Source organism: Chelonia mydas, chromosome 2 (genome assembly GCF_015237465.2).
Source record: "Chelonia mydas isolate rCheMyd1 chromosome 2, rCheMyd1.pri.v2, whole genome shotgun sequence".
Classification (NCBI taxonomy): Eukaryota; Metazoa; Chordata; order Testudines; family Cheloniidae; genus Chelonia; species Chelonia mydas.
Genome location: NC_057850.1, coordinates 213,296,507 through 213,305,107, shown reverse-complemented (window position 1 = coordinate 213,305,107; position 8,601 = coordinate 213,296,507).

Here is an 8,601-nt window from a genome sequence, read left to right as displayed (position 1 = left end):
CGGTTGATGGCGCAGCAGAGTTGGCCAACTCCCTGCCTGGTTCTGCATGGCTCCTCGGAAGCGGCAACATGTCACTCCGGCTCCTAGGTGGAGAGGCGGCCACGGGGCTCCTCATGCTGCCCCTGCCCCAAGCGCCAGCTCCGCAGCTCTCATTGGCTGGGAACCATGGCCAATGGGAGCTGTGGGGGTGGCACCTGTGGGCAGAGGCAATGCATGGAGCCTCCTGGCCGCTCCTCTGTCTAGGAGCCAGAGGAACATGCCGGCTGCTTCCCGGGAGCTGCCTGAGGTCAGCGCCACCCAGAACCCACACCCTGAAAGCCCTCCACACCCCAACCCCCTGCCCCAGCTCAGAACCCCCTCTGCACACCCCAACCCTCTGCCCCAGCCTGCACTCCGAACCCCTCAGCCCCAGCCCGGAGTGCCCTCCCGCACCCCAAACCCCTCATCCCCAGCCCCACACCAGAGCCCACGCCCCCAGCTGAAGTCCTTACTCTCTCTCACACCCCAGCCTTCTGCCCCAGCTTGGAGCCCCCTCCAGCACCCTGAATCCCTCATTTCTGGCCCCAGCCTAGAGCCCTCACCTGCAGCCCAGAGCCCCTCCCACACCCCAACCCCCTGCCTCAGCCCAGAACCCCCTTCCACACTCCAAACCCCTCGGCCTCAGCCCAGAGCCCCCTCCTGCACCTCAAACCCCTCATTCCCAAGAGGTTTGTGTCTGACCAAAGTAACACTGCTGACCTGCCTGCAAGCAAGCCTACTCTGGATTGAGACTATTTGTTTTAGTGTGGGTACTTAGGTTGTACTTTAGACTGTTCTGAGGGGGAAAAAAGCTGTATTTGCTTGCCATTAGCCTTGCTTTATTTTGTCTGGGGAAAGGGAGAGCTTCCAAAGTTTATGCCTGTAGGAAGGCTACTGTTCTGTATTTTGGTTTCAAAGAGAAAAACATTTGAAGAAAGGAACCTGGATAACTATCTGAACTTTAAGGTTTTACACTGGGACTTCAGCCAGCAGGGTAGGCTGGAGTCCTCTTCTTCCTTGCAACTACGGTTACAATGGGAATATTTATATAAATATATTTCATGAAGATCTGATAAGTTTTCTTTGAAGTTTTTCCTTTGCTTAAAAGAAATCTAACAGGTGCACAGGCTCTTCTCTTCAACTGCGGGAAATAGTTGATACCCAGAAAAATAAAATGTTATAGTCACAAGGACAGACTTCTGCCTTTGGTGTAAATCAGGGATAGACAACCTTTGGCACGCAGCCCTCCAAGGTAAGCCCCCTGGCGGGTCGGGCCAGTTTGTTTACCTACTGCGTCTACAGGTTCGGCTGATAGCGGCTCCCACTGGCCACGGTTCATCGCTCCAGGCCAATGCGGGCTGCGGGAAGTGGCGGCCAGCAATCCCTCGGCCCGTGCCGCTTCCTGCAGCCCCCATTGGCCTGGAGTGGCGAACTATGGCCAGTGGGAGCCGCAATCGGCCAAAACTGTGGACACAGCAGGTAAACAAACCGGCCCAGCCCGCCACATGCCAAAGGTTGCCAATCCTTGGTGTAAATGGTGGCCAATGTCTGCCATATAGAACTGCTACAATCTTTACTTATTTAGTCATTTCCCATCTGTGGAACCTGGTGGTAGCATTCAATGTTCAATTTTAAGTTCTGTGACAGTTAGAGGTCATGGTACTTAAAACATTGGCTGCAGATGTGAACATTGGTAGAGCTGAACTGAAGCCACTAATAGGACAAAACTTGCTAGAATAAAGTGTGTCAAAGAGAAACAGATGTGTCACTAGTTAACAGATACATGATAAGACTACCCTTCTTGCAACTCTCTCCCCCCGTTTTGTTTATTCCCCAAATTTCCACAGTGTAAATAAGGGCTATCTCAGAGCTCAGCTGCGTAGGTGATACAGTGTGTGTTACACACCTGGTAGAAGCACACCAAATGGCTCTAGTGTAGACAAGGGCCTAGAGTAGAGTAAAGAGGAATGAGAGATTGTAAACTCTAATAGAATAATGGTGGCCTCTAAATAAAGAGTTTGTCTTTATGGAAAAGTCCTACAGAAGTTAATAAAAAAAGATTCATCTGTATGATTTTTTTTCTTTTAACCACTGTATAGAATGTAGTAGTCTATTTTCCAGTCCATATCAGAAGTCTATTTTTCTATTAGATAATTTAAAAAACCTGAAGAATTCTCATATATTCTACATATCTTTGGAGTAACTTCTGTAGAAAAATATTGGTTTCATGCCTAGTTAATTCCATAGTACGCTTTCAAAATGGTAGAAAAGATTTGCAGCCCATCCAGACTAGCATTTAGAATAATTATTTCACTTAATATGGGAGGATTAACTTCAAAATAAAATCTCCAGTTCACTCCTCCATTGCAGCTGGATGCACCAATCTCTTTGATGTTCCACTAATTTGTATGGATATACTGTTAAAAACAAACTCACACAGCTGGAGATACAATTGGTATAAGGCTGTGACTGCTGAATCAATGCCACAAATGTATAACAAAGAGCCAAAGACTTACAGACAGAGCCAAATGCAGAAGTGGAATAATGGGCACAATTCCAATAAAGCTACTTTGGCACATAGGTCCTGCTTCTATTGCCACTGATGGCAAATTTCACAACATTCTAAAGCGTCAGGGATGCAGTTACTACTTACCATCGCAAGGTAGAGCTATTGCCTCAGAATCAGAAGTTAGTTCAGGAGTTCTCAGGACAAACTGTTTGGTGACCTCGGAGTACGGCCACCAACTCTTGCTGGTGGCTGCACTCACATTTTTTCCTAAAATACTTAATTAGCTTTAGGAAAAACAAATAAATAAGCAAATATACATGTCCAAATCATTGTAGTTTATTTATTGCTAGCTAATAAGTCTGTTGTTAAAATTGATATTAACAAACATACAAATATCACTTTTCACAGCATACTTACTCAGCCCCGGCAAACCTGGGGACAAATTAAGCCAAGGCTGAGTAAGTAAGTCGGGGGAAACAGCAGGAGCCAGGGGTGATTGGGGTGGGGATGCCGGGGGAGACAGTTGGGGGGCATAGCTTGATGACCTGTAGCCAGAGCCATAGCTAGGGAATGGAGCCTGAAGCTGCAAGGCCAGAACCTGGGACCTGCCGCCGTGCAGCCAGAGCCCAGGGCAAGAGCCCAAAGACCAATGGCCAGAGCCGGCCACCCCAACACTCCTGGGGTGAAGCCCAAAGCCTGAGCCCACCGCCGCTGGGAAGGTGGGGAACTCACTAGCCGCCTGCTCCTCCAGAATTGTGCCCCGGCTGTCTCCAGAGGGGGCAGCATCCAACCTTTGCCTGCAGCCCCAGCAGCCAACACCAAGGTGGTGCATCCAGGAGCAACAGGGAGAGGGAGGGGCTGCTGCTTCTTCCCTCCCCTTCCTCCCATCACAGCCCAGGAGGTCGTGGCTGCAAGAAACACCACTGGCAGCCGAATGCAGCATTTGAGAAATGCTGAGTTAGCCCTGGTCTACACTAGGACTTTAAGTCGAATTTAGCAGCGTTAAATCGACGTAAACCTGCACCCGTCCACACGATGAAGCCCTTTATTTCGACTTAAAGGGCTCTTAAAATCGATTTCCTTACTCCACCCCTGACAAGTGGATTAGCACTTAAATCGGCCTTGCCGGTTCGAATTTGGGGTACTGTGGACACAATTCGACGGTATTGGCCTCCGGGAGCTATCCCAGAGTGCTCCATTGTGACTGCTCTGGACAGCACTCTCAACTCAGATGCACGATTGTCTGCCGTTGCTCTGACGCAGGGAGGGGCGACATGGCTTACAGGGTTGGCTTACAGGGAATTAAAATCAACAAAGGGGGTGGCTTTACAGCAAGGAGTATTTCAGGCAGGACTTCACGGAGGGTTCCAATAAGAAATGGTGCACCTAAGTTATTGTTCTTATTGGAACAAGCAGGTTGGTCTGGCCTCTGATTGATACATGGCTAGATTTACCTTGCTGCACCTTCTCTGTGAGTGACTGCAGTGTGACCTAGAGGAACGAGTCCCCTAGACCGGGGGGGTGGGGAGGGGTTTGCAAATGAGTACAAAACAAATCTGGTCTATTTCTTGTTTTGATACGCTCCATCTATCTTTTACATCTTTGGCTGGCAGCAGACGGTGCAGAAGGACTGCATGCCATCCACATCTCATGGCTGCTCGGCAGAACATGGTACAAGAGGACTGCTAGCAATCCGTAGCGCCTGCCTGCTCACCATAAGATGGTTCAATAGGACTGACTGCAGGACTAAAGAGAATGACCTGATCAAGTCACTCCAAATTTAGTCCCTGCGCCCATGTCTGCCCAGGCGCTCCTGATAGACCTCACAAAGGCGACCAGGAGCACCTCGGACATGACGATGACGGCTACTAGTCCCACTGTATCGTCTGCTGCCATAAAGCTGCTGTGTAGCAATGCAGTACCACATCTGCCAGCACCCAGGAGACATACGGTGACAGTGAGCTGAGCGGGCTCCATGCTTGCCATGGTATGGCGTCTGCACGGGTAACCCAGGAAAAAAGGCGCAAAACGATTGTCTGCCCTTTCTTTCACGGAGGGAGGGAGGGAAGGGTGGCCTGACGACATGTACCCAGAACCACCTGCGACAATGTTTTAGCCCCATCCGGCATTGGGATCTCAACCCAGAATTCCAATGGGCAGCAGAGACTGCGGGAACTGTGGGATAGCTACCCACAGTGCAACGCTCCAGAAGTCGACGCTTGCCTCGGTGCTGTGGAAGCGCTCCACCGAGTTAATGCACTTAATGCACTTAGAGCATTTTCTGTTGGGACACACACACTCCAATATATAAAACCGATTTCTAAAAAACCAACTGCTATAAATTCGACCTAATTTCGTAGTGTAGACATACCCTCAGTTCATAGACAAACTAGTGACTAATGTACATGTAAATGTACCAGAAACTGTAGGGGGAAAACCTGTGGTGAAGGCTTCTGAGCTGACGTCATTAGGCCTACAAATGGTAACACTTTGCAGTGCAGAGAATAACTAAACTGCACTAACATGTAAACTAGAGTGTTTCCTCTAAGTGAGGTTGTGTTAACAGTCAAAATCCAGTGTTCTCACAGAAATATATACTGATGATATTTCAGAATATGAATCATGCATAAGACTCCATGTTTGTCACGGAGGTCATGGAAGTCATGGATTCCATGACTTTCCGTGACCTCCGTGACTTCTGCAGCAGCCAGTGAACCTGACCCGGGGGCCACCTGAACAGTTCGGGCAGCCCCTGGGCCAGGCGCACCAGCCGCTACTGGGGCAGTCTCGGGCCCCCCAGACTCCCAGCAGCAGGAGTTTGGGTGTGAGGGGCTCAGGGCTGGAGGTTGGGGTGCAGGGCGGTGCTTACCTGTGCAGGGGGGGGCTCCCTGGAAGGGTGACAGGAATTCCCTTCCCTCAGCTCCTTGCTCCACGTGCTGCCTCCACCCACAGGCACCGGCCCCGCTGTTCCCATTGGCCACGAGTTCCCAACGAATGGGAATTGCAGAACTGGGCTTTGGGATGGAGCGGAGGCAGCACATGGAGCTAAGACTGCTGCTTCTCAGGAGCCGGGTAGGGAGCCTGCCCCAGCCCCACCAACCTCCTCCACCAGGTCCCGCAGCGCCCCCCAAGCCGCAACTCCCCCCTACCCCGAGCACCCGCGGCGTCTCCCTCAGACTGCGACCTCAGCCCCAGCACAGGTGACAGGTCACGGGCCATGAATTTTTATTTACTGCCTATGACTTATCCATGGCTTTTACTAAAAATACCAGTGAGTAAAACGTAGTCTTAATCATGCATACTGTAGGTAATGGCACTCATGTCTTAAAGTCATAAAAGTCAAATTAGATAGTCTTGAACTCTTCAGAAGGGTGTCTTAGGCCCAGATCCACAAAGGTACTTAGAAACCTGAGTCCCAGTTTTAGACTCCATTGCGATCCACAAAACACCCACCAAACCCTATATGTGACTAAACTCACTTAATGCCTACGTTTTCAGGTTAAAAGTTCCCTCAGTGCCTAAGTTCCTGCCTTTGCTCACGCTCGCTGCTGCCTCACTCTAGGTGTCTGGATGCCTATCTCCCACCTAAGCTCCAGAGCGATCCACAAATTTGGGGAAGATGGGTGGCCAGACAACTTAAGTTGCATCCAGTAAATATGGACAGAGTTGCCTACCAGATTGGATCCCATTCAAAATCCACCTGAAGGAGGAGGTGGTGCCGACCTTACAACTTTTTGTCCACTGGTTAGAGCGCTCACCTGAGAGATGGGAGACCAGATTCAATTCTCCCCTTGCATGTGTGACAGATTTCTGTTACCAATCTGCCTGAGGCATCAGGTGATCAGGCTGAGGCCGCAGGATCATTTGGGGAGGAGATGACAGAGCACATCAAGTAACTGAGTTTTTAAAGCTTTATTGATAAAATAATAAAATAACAGCGGAGAGCGCTGGGGGGTTCTCCACGTCACTCAGAAGAAGGAAGAAAGCGTTAGTGCCCCAAGCCCTAACCCACTTTCATACTCACACCCGCACTACCCGAGGCTGGCCAAGCCTGGATGTAACTTAAGAAGAAGAGCGGGAGGGGTAGACGGGTTGTCCAGGGTCCGCTGTTGATCTCCGATTTGCCTCAGCTCCCAGGAGGGTTTTTAAGTCCCTAGGGTCTCTTGGGGGCGTCTCCTTCCGGGACCTGTGTTCCCCAAGCTCTGTGTACCAGTTCAAACTGACCTTAGTGGCTTCTTCAGCTTTTCCAAAACACATCGGCTTCAAGGACACTATAGCGGTTGTTTACCTCCTCGCTGGCCTTCACTGTCTCGCTGGGTTTTGCAGCCCCTGCAGGTTTGTGCAGCTGAATCTTCCTTTCTCACGGCTGGTCGGGGCGGGGGGGGGGGGAGAGAATCCAGGCCCCAGTCTTTCTGGGCAGGCAGCCCAGCATCCGTTGTGTGCCGTGGCCTTGGGCGGGAGCCGGCGTCTTATCTTTGGACCTGGACCGTCAAGTTAACCCATTCCTTTCTCCTTCCCCCTGCCCCTTTAGGCCTCTCGCAACTTGCAAAAGAATCTTCCACTCCACACTCACACCTTTAATCCTTCCCCAACGTGCCTTGTAATGCTTGCAACAGTGTTAGCAACATACAATGCTGATTTGCCTCTCCAGGGGACCCCCTAAGGGAGGGGGCCCTTGGGTTGTGACACAGGCAGAGGGGGAGAAAGAATCTGAATGGGGTTTCCCACACCTCTCAGAAGAGTGCTCTATCCACTGACCTATGGGTTAGTCTGATGGGGATCTCCCAGAATCTCTCCTGCTGAAGCTGCTGCACTCTGGATAAATAATGAAAGAATGATTGGAGCAGGGGGATTGAACTCTTGTTTCCCATCTCTCAGGATGGCGCCCTAACCTCCAGGAGACAGAGTCATCCCACCATCCTCTGACTGTTCCACTGTGGATAAATACTTAAATAGTCATAGGACCAGAAGAGAGAGGGAATGACTCTGGTTTAGTGGTTAGAACACCCATCTGGGAGGTGGGAGATGCAGGGGCCAGTCTGCCCACCCCAATCACTATTTCATCATTTATCTACAGTGGAACAGCTTAAGCAGGACAGATTTCAGGATCCCCCACATCGTAATATGTCATGGCTCAGTGGTTCGCTCACACTGCTGAGACATGAGAGACCCCTGTTCAGATCCTTTCTCCTCTCTGGCAGAGAAGGGAGGAATTGAACCTGTTTTCCCATATCCCAGGTGAGTGCTCTAACCACTAAGCCTGGATGTATTCATTTATTGCTATGAGAGGGGTGTGTCTTAGCCCACTCCCCTCTGGTTTGCATCTTCCACTGGGTAGATTAGGTGGCTTCCCACCTCGCATGCTGGCTTTTGTTGATTATATTGGGAGGTGCCTATCTCTCTCCCCATTCGCTGCATAGGGATCCGTGGATCTGAGTCCCACGACTCAGGCTTCGTGGATTTTAATGTTGTTCCTGAGATTTTCAAGACTCAAAAAAGGTAGGTGTTGTTACGCTGAGCATTGCAATACCTAAGTCCCTTTATGGATCTGGCCTTACTCCTTACTTGCTTATGTTCCTTCTGGTTAAGGGATTCTGGATTCTGTAAGTAGGTAAACTATTATTGCTATCATATAAATAGTAAGACAAAACCTAACCCATCATTACTCTTCAGTAGCTAGAAACCAGTTCAATATGCTGTTTTCCAAAATAGCCAGCCTCACCACTCTTCATCAGTTTCATCACACACCATAATCCACTTCTAAAATAACTCAAAATGCAATATAAGTGGTTAAGGGCTAAATAACGTTTGTGAAGTGTTAAGTAATAGCAGGCCATATTTTGCTTCTAAGTTATACTGAGCAGTACCTCACCCATATTATTATGTGCCATCTTTAATGACGGAGGGATTTATCATTAACATAAAATAATTCATTAATTTAAACTCACCAATTTTTACACAGATTCAACATATACGTTTCTGTATGTTTTAGTTGTAATTTTTCATAGAAAGATCACACAAGTTAGCCAAATTCAAGCCCTATATCAATTTCTCCACAATTAGATACACAAGAT